This window comes from Schistocerca gregaria, chromosome 1 (assembly GCF_023897955.1).
Source record: "Schistocerca gregaria isolate iqSchGreg1 chromosome 1, iqSchGreg1.2, whole genome shotgun sequence".
Taxonomy (NCBI): domain Eukaryota; kingdom Metazoa; phylum Arthropoda; class Insecta; order Orthoptera; family Acrididae; genus Schistocerca; species Schistocerca gregaria.
In genome coordinates, this window is record NC_064920.1 from 111,840,987 (window position 1) to 111,853,466 (window position 12,480).

Consider the following 12,480-nt stretch of genomic DNA (forward strand, 5'->3'; position numbering starts at 1 on the left):
CCGTTTTAGTTACGTTTAGTGTTGTCTTCTTCAAAGTACTTCCCTTCTGATTGCACACGCTTCTGCCATTGATGGTAACATTGCTGGAACTCATTTTCTGTAATATCCTCCAAGACCCTCGTCGCAGCTTTTGGACAGCTTGTGTTGTTAGGAAATGGTGTCCCTTGACAGCCGTTTTGATTCTTGGAAATAGAAAAAAGTCGCACGGAGCGAAATGTGGTGAATAAGGTGGCTGTGGTAGTAATGAAATTTGTCTTGAGGTTAAAATTGCTGTACTGACAGAGCATTTTGGGGACCATTTTTACACAAATCTTTCTCATACCAAGATATTCAGTTATTATTAGACGAACCGTTTCTCTATTGATGTTCAGTTCTTCTGCAATCATTTTAACGGATACTCTTCGATCAGGTCGTATGAGTTCATGCACCATGGCCAAGTTGACATCCATCCGGGAGGTTGATGGTCGTCCCTTGAGGTCTTCATCTTCAACATTCGTTCTGCCTTCACTAAACATTTTATGCCAACGAAAAACCTCCTCTACAAAAGCCTTCTGAAGCTTACTGTAAGTTGTCGAAGTTGTCGTCGCGTTTTCACCAAATTTAACGGCAACAGAAATGGCACACCATTGCGCAATATCGTGACTTGAGACACAAACATGTGTTAACTTATTACAGCACAACTCACGACTGAGCAGTTGCATCGATGTACCGCTTGGAATAGTAGAAGGTCAAAGATATTGTACCTACGCAAGCTTGCAGGGTTGCTGCATCTTGCAAAGAAAATCATTCTCATTACTTTATTGTCGCACCTCATATGTCTGCCATCCGAGAAAAAGCAATGGACTCCTAGCAACATTGTGTGTCATCCCACACCATTAGTGAGAGACCAGTAGCAACCGAACTGGGGAATTATTGTCCCGTGCATAGGCTAATGTTAATACCGCAACACAAATGACTTCACTTTGAATGGTACCGTGAGTGGGAAGTATGGACTGCTGATGAGTTGCGTCGCATTGTGTTCAATGATGAATCACGGTCCTACACTATCCCAGATGACCATCGTCTGTGAGTATGGCGGTGATAGTGTTTTGGAGAGGCACAGCACTATCACAGCTCCTGGCATCATGGTGTGAGAAGTCGTCGGGTACTTATTGAGAGAACTCTGATGGCACAAAGATAGGATAGCGACATTCTGCATCCTCATGTGTTACCTCCCATGTCCACACAAGGCACGTACCTCTATGGAGTGTCTGCGTGATGAAGAGGTACTCCTGTGGCCAGCACTGTCCTCACATCTATTCTGGACAGAAAATGTATGGGATCAGCTCGGACGCCAACTCTGTCCCAGTGCCAGCGTCCAGGAAATGTAGGACCAGTTAGAACAGCTGTGGTCAGCTTGCCTCAGTAGAGGCTATAACAGCTTTATGACACCCTTCATAACCTAATCAGAACATGCATCCATGCCAGAAGGGGTGCAGGATCATAATGGTAAGTGGGCTCATACTGCCAAGTTCTTTGTGACTTTGTCTCCGTTTTGTAATCAATGAATTAACATCACGTATCCTTCGACCTGTGAAGTCTTAAACTGTTTAGACTATCAGGAATGGACTATGCCAGCTGGTAGCATGTGTGTATGTCAGAACTGATGTCTGGTTCAGGAAGAGAGAGCCTGTTGAAGTTGTCTTATGGAGGTGGAGGAGAAATGAGACGTTCTGGTATAAGAGTGGCAGCAGCCCAGGGTTGGGGTAAATCGGAAAGACAATTGCGTTAAGTCTACAACTTTGTTGGGTTGGCTGGTTGGTTAATTCTGGGGAGGGGACCGAAGAGCGAGGGCGTCAGTCCCATCGGATTAGGGAAGGATGGAGAAGGAAGTGGGCCGTGCCCTATCACAGGGACCATACCAGCATTTACCTGAAGCGATTTAGGGAAATCACGGAAAACCTAAATTAGGATGGCCCGACGGGGGCTTTAACCGTCATCCTCCTGAATGCCAGTCCAGTGTGCTAACCACTGCGCCACCTCGTTCACTAACTATGTTGGGATATGCAAGATTTAAGTAGACATTCGAGGAATTTGACAAAAAAGTGTGGTATCGATAGCTACGATGCCACGGCGTAGGTACAAGCTCTTAGGCTGGCACTACGACACCGACGACAGCGGCCTCTAGCCGGCGCTGTGCAGCTCTACGAACACCGCTCCAGATTCTACCCATTTGATTCCGAGTAGACGACCAAGCAACATTTTTTCTATTTCATAGTGGGCGAGCCACTACAGATTCTCTACGCTCCGGCGCTTGTGCTTACGCCAGAACGTTCCTCCCCTCACAATGCGACGGACCGTCGTCGTGTAGGGAGTGCGACCACGGCGGGGGTGCAAGTGTAGGCGCAACGTCGCGCCGGAAGCTGTGGCTGCAGGAGACATCAAAAAGCTTCCGACCGTACCCCGCCATCCGGCCTGCTCTCTGGCGGAAACGTCCCCCACAAAACGACCGGAAGGGTACGCGTAAACCTCCTGCTGTCATGAACCAGATGATGAAGGCGGCGACTGCAGCGGTGTGGGCGGGTCCAGCTTCATCATTGGCAGGACGAGAGGAGGCGGAGGAGGGGACGGCTCCGTCTCCATGGCATCGTCCCGCCGTGTCCTGAGGACACCCTCTTGTCCGCAGCTCGTGGTCGTGCGGTAGCGTTCTCGCTTCCCGCGCGCGGGTTCCCGGGTTCGATTCTCGGCGGGGTCAGGGATTTTCTCTGCCTCGTGATGACTGGGTGTTGTGTGGCGTCCTTAGGTTAGATAGGTTTAAGCAGTTCTAAGTTCTAGGGGTCTGATGCCCATAGATGTTGTCCCATAGTGCTCAGAGCCATTTGAACAATTTTTGACATCCTCTGGCGGCTGCTGTGGCTGCGCTGCTCTTGATCCGTGAATCTGGGGGAAGACTGACTGAAAGATCATCGTGTACATGACAGAGGCGAAGCAGATTTTGGTGGTGGCGCTGCAAACCATCTGGACCTGATAGAAGATACATGCAAGCGCGAAGTCGATTGACGATCTCGCCTCGCGCCGATCGTCTGCTGCCTCGAAAACGCCTGTAAAAGACAATATCATGCGGCGCGAAGCGATACTTGCGGCCTTCCTTTGACGTCCTATCCTCAGGAGGATGGGGCTGATGTAGCAGTGACCGATTGCGGCGGCCGTGAAGCAATTCCGCCGGCGATGGTCCATCTTGTGGGTGTGAGAGATATGAGGCGAGAAACAGTTTCAATGTTTGATCCCTGGTGTGTACGGAGCGAAGTTTGGCCATCTGCTGCTTGAAGGTTCGCCGTCTGACTGTGGATGGAACGATGCACTAGTTAGATGCTGTAAGCCATTGCCTTCACAGAATGTTTCAAATTCATTTGACGTGAACTGAGGGCCGTTGCCCGACACTATTACTTCAGTAAACCTTGTAGGTAAAAAGTCGATGACAACACCTGAGTTGCGCCCCGTTGTCGAGTTCATGGACACAGCAAAAGTAAACTTACTACACTCCTGGAAATTGAAATAAGAACACCGTGAATTCATTGTCCCAGGAAGGGGAAACTTTATTGACACATTCCTGGGGTCAGATACATCACATGATCACACTGACAGAACCACAGGCACATAGACACAGGCAACAGAGCATGCACAATGTCGGCACTGGTGCAGTGTATATCCACCTTTCGCAGCAATGCAGGCTGCTATTCTCCCATGGAGACGATCGTAGAGATGCTGGATGTAGTCCTGTGGAACGGCTTGCCATGCCATTTCCACCTGGCGCCTCAGTTGGATCAGCGTTCCTGCTGGACGTGCAGACCGCGTGAGACGACGCTTCATCCAGTCCCAAACATGCTCAATGGGGGACAGATCCAGAGATCTTGCTGGCCAGGGTAGTTGACTTACACCTTCTAGAGCACGTTGGGTGGCACGGGATACATGCGGACGTGCATTGTCCTGTTGGAACAGCAAGTTCCCTTGCCGGTCTAGGAATGGTAGAACGATGGGTTCGATGACGGTTTGGATGTACCGTGCACTATTCAGTGTCCCCTCGACGATCACCAGAGGTGTACGGCCAGTGTAGGAGATCGCTCCCCACACCATGATGCCGGGTGTTGGCCCTGTGTGCCTCGGTCGTATGCAGTCCTGATTGTGGCGCTCACCTGCACGGCGCCAAACACGCATACGACCATCATTGGCACCAAGGCAGAAGCGACTCTCATCGCTGAAGACGACACGTCTCCATTCGTCCCTCCATTCACGCCTGTCGCGACACCACTGGAGGCGGGCTGCACGATGTTGGGGCGTGAGCGGAAGACCGCCTAACGGTGTGCGGGACCGTAGCCCAGCTTCATGGAGACGGTTGCGAATGGTCCTCGCCGATACCCCAGGAGCAACAGTGTCCCTAATTTGCTGGGAAGTGGCGGTGCGGTCCCCTACGGCACTGCGTAGGATCCTACGGTCTTGGCGTGCATCCGTGCGTCGCTGCGGTCCGGTCCCAGGTCGACGGGCACGTGCACCTTCCGCCGACCACTGGCGACAACATCGATGTACTGTGGAGACCTCACGCCCCCCGTGTTGAGCAATTCGGCGGTACGTCCATCCGGCCTCCCGCATGCCCGCTATACGCCCTCGCTCAAAGTCCGTCAACTGCACATACGGTTCACGTCCACGCTGTCGCGGCATGCTACCAGTGTTAAAGACTGCGATGGAGCTCCGTATGCCACGACGGCGGTGCACAAATGCTGCGCAGCTAGCGCCATTCGACGGCCAACACCGCGGTTCCTGGTGTGTCCGCTGTGCCGTGCGTGTGATCATTGCTTGTACAGCCAGTTCGCAGTGTCCGGAGCAAGTATGGTGGGTCTGACACACCGGTGTCAATGTGTTTTTTTTTCCATTTCCAGGAGTGTATATGAGTCAACGACAATCAACCAGCGAGTGTCCCAAAAAGTCTATGTGGACATGTTGCCATGGCGTTTCTGACTTACGCCAAGCGAAGAATTTTTGTAGCGCAGCGGACTGATTTTCCGTACAGTGACACAGTGACGTCATCTGTTCCATTTTGGAGGTCCATACCCTGTCAAGTACAGTGTCGACGCGTTAACTGATTCGTAAGAACAATCCCCCCAGTGTCCTTGGTGACGTAGCTGCAACACTTCTTTTTGCAAAGCTTTAGGGATAAACACACGTGAGTGTCCACTGTCATTCTGAACAAGAATCACACGCTTCTGTACAGTAAGGGTATGCCGACATGCAAATTATCGTCACACTACAGAGTTCTTTATGCTATTCAATGAGTGAGTCCAAGACGTGTGAATATAATTGAGCAAAATGTTCAAATCTGAATCAGCTTCCGTCGCCTATGCGATTTTCCTATAGTTCAGCGGAAAAGTCTGAAGCAGTTCAGAATCCTGAGCATCGATATGACAACAAGATGCAGCTGAAACGTCAAAGTCTGTATCAGGGCCAATCGGAAGACGTGAAAGTGCGTCCGTATTATCATGTTGAGCTGTCGGACGATACACAATCTCGTAATGTTATTGAGACAACAACAAAGCCCACCTATGCAATTTTTGTGCAGTTCGTACAGGAACCGGTTTCGCCGGATGAAACAATTGTGATCCAAATAGTGGTGAAATTTGATGACAAAATACACAGTAGCCAAAGCCTCTTTTTCAATTTGTACAACACTTTTGATGCGAAAGAAACAGGTCTGTCTTTATCACCAATTTTGTGCGAAGCACCAGTTCCATAAGAGGAAGTGTCAACTTGCAATACAACTGATTTTTCAGGATCAAAGTAAACTAAGCATCGATCACAAAGCAGTGCATCTTTTTTTGAAAAGATACTGCAACTTATATGTCCAAACAAAGGGGACGCAAGCTATCCAATGGAGCTGCGATTTGTACAGCATTCAGTATGAACCGTATATCATTGTTCATTTTCCTTAAAACTGACGGCAGTTCTGTGATATTGCGAGGAACTGGCATGTCTCGTATGGCTAACAAATGCGACTGAAGAGGATGTAGACCTTGACTATTTATGACGTGATCAAGATACTGCAACTCAGGTTTTAAAAAAATCACACTTGTCCAATCTACACTTTAGTACTACCTCTGATAACACACGAAACAAAGCACATAAATATGCAATATGTTCTTCAGGTGTACATTTTTGGTATTTTCGGTCAACTGTCGCCGCTCACGCAACCTTACCTGGATACTCTCATCCCCTCCAGCTCTCCCGGATTTACTGCGTGGGTCGTTATAAAAGATCGCTTCTGTGGCATATTTTCTACAAACACTGGTACAAATACATACCACTACTTGTAGTTTGCTTGACCGTTCGGCGGTGCTGTTCGTTAAAAATCTCCTGTCTTGACGACATACTCGAGAGATAAAATAAGTACTGACGGTCGCATCAGATGCACCGTCGCAACTGGATTGAGAATTTCTTGGTAAGTAGAATACACTACATTATCATGGCTGTCCGCCCGATAGCTGAGTGGTCAGCGTGACTGCCGTCTTACGGGTTCGATTCCCGGCTGGGTCGGGGAATTTTCTCCGCTCAGGGACTGGGTGTTGTGTTGTCTTTATCATAATTTCATCCCCATCTGGCGGTCAAATCGCCCAATGTGGCGTCGAATGTAATAAGACCTGCATCACGGCGACCAGACCTGCCCCGCAAGGGGCCTCCCGGCCAAAGACACCAAACGCTCATTTCCATTTCCATCATCATGGCTGCGAGTCGCCAGCGTAACTACACTCCAGTCACATGAGTATGAACTGTCAAAAGCCTGAACAGCGGATCGCTGCAAGACGTGCAGGAAGAGATTGTACCGAAAGGGATGTGTTTCTCGGTTGAAGATCCATGACGCGAACAGTCCAATTGAGGCGGTCACACAGATTCTTGAATGGGTTTTAATCCAAGGAGTTTGGAGGGCACGGGAGTACAGTAGACTCACCCTGGTGCTCTTTGAACCACGCACGTAAACTGCGAGCTGCTGAGGCAAAACCAACAGCAGGTAGGGATGGTCACAGCCCCAAGGATATATGCTTACTTACCTGGGTCCAAAGTGCCTTCCAGAATGACGTGATCGCCCAGATAATGCTCCGGAGTCGTATCCCAGACCACAAAGCTTCCTCCTCCGGCCCAAGACCCTTCCGGCAATTGCTGCAGGGTATTTGCTTTCAGACGTTTCACGCTGTAAGCGCCAACGACCGTCTCTGCAACGGAGCACAAAGCGTGATTTATCTGAAAAGGCCAGCCACTCAGAGAGCGTCCAGTTGCTGTATTGGCCGGCAAATTCCATCCTTCGTAGCCGATGAACATGTCAAGATAGGTTCATGAATCACAGACCTGCTGCGGATGCCCATACCTAAAGACGTTCGCTGAACGCTCATGAGGAGACGCTGTTGGTAGCCCTTTGGTTCATCTGGGCGGGCAGGTGCTCAACAGTTGCACGTCTATTCGCCCGTACACACCTCTGCAGCCGTCATCCACGCCTGTCATCCATGGACTATGGTGCACGAGACCTGCCTCCGCGCCGTTTCTGGATAGCGTCATTTTGCCATGCACCGTGTACTTTAACACATTCTATAGTTTACAAATAGTTTCGCAAAAGCTTTCATCACTGGCCCGAAAGCCAATGATCAGGTCCTTTTAAATGTTAGATAAATGCTCCGTTTCCGCATGACGACGACGACTGCACTGTATTCCCCGTCTCTCCGACACGCTTTATATACCTTCCGCCGCTGCTGCTGTCACCTGTCGTTTGTGAGTCGTTATTGCACTTTGACACCGAACATAGACTGTGGTCAGATTAATGTGACTGGATCGTGTAGAACTAATTTCCGGCGTACGCTAGGGAAAATCTTTGCAACCCTTGATAAAATCTTCTTGGGTTGACAGCCGAGTCAATGTGTTGTTCTCCAGCACTTCCCTTGAAGATGGCAAGTAAGAAACTTCCGGCGTACGCTAGGGAAAATCTTTGCAACCCTTGATAAAATCTTCTTGGGTTGACAGCCGAGTCAATGTGTTGTTCTCCAGCACTTCGCTTGAAGATGGCAAGTAAGAAACTTGCTGAAAGGTTGCTGGAAAACAACACATTGACCCGGCTGTCAACCCGAGAAGATTTTATCATCGAGATTCGCCGAGAAAGCCTGCATTCTCATATTGCGACCCTTGCTGATATTGCTTATTTACGATCTGGCAGACAGTATTAACCTGAGACTCTTTGCACATGAACTAGTTATCCGTAATCAGCAGAAATATCCAGTGGGGTGTTGGCAAGATCTGAAAGTGGTGCAAATATAGGCAACTTGTTTCAAATGTTCATAAATGTAAAATTGTGTCCTCCACAAAAAAACAGTACCCTCTGACTACAACGCCAATGACTCACAGCTGGAATATCCGGGAGTAATAGTTTAATCCGTAATCTGCAGAAATATCCAGTGGGGTGTTGGCGAGATCTGAAAGTGGTGCAAATATAGGCAACTTGTTTCAAATGTTCGTAAATGTAAAATTGTGTCCTCCACAAAAAAACAGTACCATCTGACTACAAATGGTTCAAATGGCTCTGAGCACTATGGGACTCAACTGCTGTGGTCATTAGTCCCCTAGAACTTAGAACTACTTAAACCTAACTAACCTAAGGACATCACACACATCCATGCCCGAGGCAGGATTCGAACCTGCGACCGTAGCAGTCGCACGGTTCCGGACTGCGCGCCTAGAACCGCGAGACCACCGCAACCGGCTCTGACTACAACGCCAATGACTCACAGCTGGAATATCCGGGAGTAATAGTTTTTTAGGAATAAGAAATGAAGTGGTTACATAGCATCAACTGTAGGCGAGGTAGAGACGGCAGTGCTCGGGTCATGGCAGGATACTGGAGAAATGCAATCAGCCTAAAAATGAGACAGTTCATAAGTCACTTCTACGTCCCATCTTACAACCGTGAGGGGAGAGGGAGAGGAAGAGAAGAGAGGGAGGTATATTGAATGTATACAAAGAAGGGTGTCACGAATAGTCACATGTTTGTTTGACCTAAAGTCATTTGCCCTGCGTTCAGGAAACGCCGATGGTATATTTATTTCTTAGTGGAGCGTATGTCCATGTCTGTCTTGTCTTGTTCACCTTTCTGTGGTGTCCCTGTTGTACTCGCGAATTGTGTCACGTACCTTATTGGCAGGCTCTTAACGGTTGCTTATATACGGTTGCAATAGTTTCCACAGTGGATCAGGCCGCAGACCTATCCACTTAGGCTGGACCTCCACCGAGCAGCTGAAAAGTATACTGTGTTAAACATAGCTTGTGTCCTTCTAGATTCACATTTCCACTGTGGAGATCTTAGTTTTCATGTAATATTATTTACCGAAAGTTGAGTGAAAAATTGGAACATTCGTTGTCAAACAGGACCGGTGCAACGTGTTTAGCTGAAAAAGTCTACACTAACAACGTCTGACGTCTCACCGCCGTACATGTACAAACGAGTTAGCTGGGTCATATATGTCGAAATGCAACTAACAGAATCAGCCTTTACGGTCAATGAACACATAATGTGAACGGTACATGCGTTATCAGACAAAGAAAACGTTGGCGTGATACAGTAAGAAGCTCAATCTTTGCTGTGTGAAAAAGAAAAACGAATTGCATAAAAACAGACGAATGATGGTATTTGGAAGCTGCTTGCTCAAGAGCAAGCCAAATCATTTACATTTAAATTTCCCCATGACTCCTAGAAGTGAATGCCAAGGTTATTCCTTCCAGTACAGCAAGGTCGATGATCTCTACCATTCTATTCCACCTTAGTGCACTGTATTAAATGAGACCGCTAGTAACCTTCCAAAAAAATTCACAGTACAGACTAGAAATGTGGCACCGGCTTTGTTAAGAGCTAGATATTGACACAATTTCAGGGACAAAAAGTTAATTGAAGAGTAGTGTTTTAAAAGGTATACGACGCTACACCCAACACATATTAAACACACTCAAATAGTTAAAGCTATGAACGTAAGTAACGAATGTCGCGACAACGCTTATGAAAGTAGCTTTCGCTGCGAATATGGGTTTACAGTGTACTACGGCTTCCGCAGACTTATCTGCTGTTAAGAATACAATGTGTGGCAACGTTCTGCGCTTAATTTACGACCTGTTTTGCTACGTCTGCGTCTTTTTGCGAAGTACTGCTTGCCTCAGCTGCAGCAAGAATATTCGCAAGGTATTCCTGATCACTAACTTTCCTCGTTTCCGAACAGCATGTGGAATGCTCAGAGATAAGAGTACGTCACGAGGTCCGTTAACGTGAAAAGGTCAACGACGAATCGTGTGTGTCTATGAAGCCGTCCTCAGTCAAGCACATCTTGTGTAATTTAGTTCATTCCGTTTTTTATTTAAATGGCTTTAACAATGGATGAGACATTTGAGTCTCATTTGCAAGAGCGAATTTCTAACACCTGTCTAACTAACGCAGTTCAAGGTTTCGCAGTTTCGCTAAATCGATAAACAAGGTTATTGGCGATTTCCTTCCTTATCGGTACCTAATGGGAATAGTGTTCCGTCTGGGTAAATAAAATCTTCGATGATCACTTTTCTTCCCATAATATTTTAAATATGAATGGATAGAAATTCGTTCCTGTCTAGGAAATAGCGTAACCTTAAGCATGAACCGTAGACTAATAATACGTACATCATAATTATATGAATGGATGCTTTCTTGTCCAATTGCTCTGCTGGAGATTTTTCGGGAACCCAGTTTTTTACTCGTTATTTTCGGGCGAAGGTGACAATTAAGAAACTTGTCGAAATCTCATTCCTAAACAAACATACTCTTCTAGTCAAAACAGCGGTTTAGTATCTTCTGTGCACATTTCGGCTGTTGTTCAGAACAGTGTGAATCATGCGCTTTGCCGACCAGTTCTGACACTCAGATCGGTACCAAACATTGTATGTCGATACGGTACCAACCAAAACACCGATTTAGTTCGTGCTATGTGCTCTAATCCAGTAGAACATGCGTAGAAGGTAATGAAAGTAACACCACAACTACAGAGCACGGGAAAAGCACATCTGTGAGTATCTGTTTTGTAGATCTCGTTGTGTGAGTTGACCGAGCGTGTGGTCGTCGTATTGTCGTAGTGGGGATTTGAACGTCAGATCTTTATCTGACGTCCAAATCCCCACTACGACAATACTTTTTTTTAACAGTGTGCGTATGAAACAGTGATATGGAAGAACATTTTCCTGACATGTAAAAGAACTTTTTGGAGTTTGTAGCAATGTTATTTTGGCAGTCTCTTCGTTAGTTGAAAGTAGAAACCTAGAGTACATTTGTATAGACAGATATGGTGTTCTGTCGAACTTGTTCGACAGAACAAACAGGACTCGTGATGAAGCACCTAGTGCTTTTGTAGTTTCACAGAATAATCATAAAAAATCGGCACAGTTGAGTAAAGAAACAATTGAGTCACACCTGTGGAAGTATTAATAGTAGTAGATAAATATTAATATTGCTCACCAGTGTGAGATCCGTAACAGGTGAGAGGAGATAGAGAACATCCAACGGAGAGCAGCGCGCTTCGTTACAGGATCATTGAGTAATCGCGAAAGAGTTACGGAGATGATAGATAAACTCCAGGGGAAGACTCTGCAGGAGAGACGCTCAGTAGCTCGGTACGGGCTTTTGTTGAAGTTTCAAGAACATACCTTCACCGAGGAGTCAAGCAGTATATTGCTCCCTCCTATGTATATCTCGCGAAGAGACCATGAGGAGAAAATCAGAGAGATTAGTGTCCACACAGAGGCATACCGACAATCTTTCTTTCCACGAACAATACGAGACTGGAATAGAAGGGAGAACCGATAGAGGTACTCAAAGTACTCTTCGCCACACACCGCCAGGTGGCTTGCGGAGTATGGATGTAGATATAGTATAATAATAAATAATAACTGACTGTAGATGGCAGCGCCGCCGTCCATCAGCTGTGCGTGTTTCGTCTGGAGTCTCGTGTTTGTACTACACAGACAAATAGATCTGCTGTTGCTATCCAGTCTGCAAGCTACAAGTGCTACTGTTGTGCGGCATGAATGCGTGGAACGTTATTGACGTTCTCATCGAACTGTTGCATAGCGACTGTTGTGTACGTACAGCAACGGAAATAACTGAAGATGAGAGAAAGTGTGCAGCATTCCTACTGCACATAATTTATCAATGGAATGCGTAGAACGCCACCGAGAAGGAAACATTAGATATCGAAGAGCGCACATTAGGTGGAGCGGAATCGTTGGTTAGTGACAAAGTGGATTAACTAGAGTCGAAGTCTGCCATATATTCGCCATAAGGTTCCTCAAGTGATGGACTTGATGAAATACCACAGAAGGAGAAAATACACTCCTGGAAATTGAAATAAGAACACCGTGAATTCATTGTCTCAGGAAGGGGAAACTTTATTGACACATTCCTGGGGT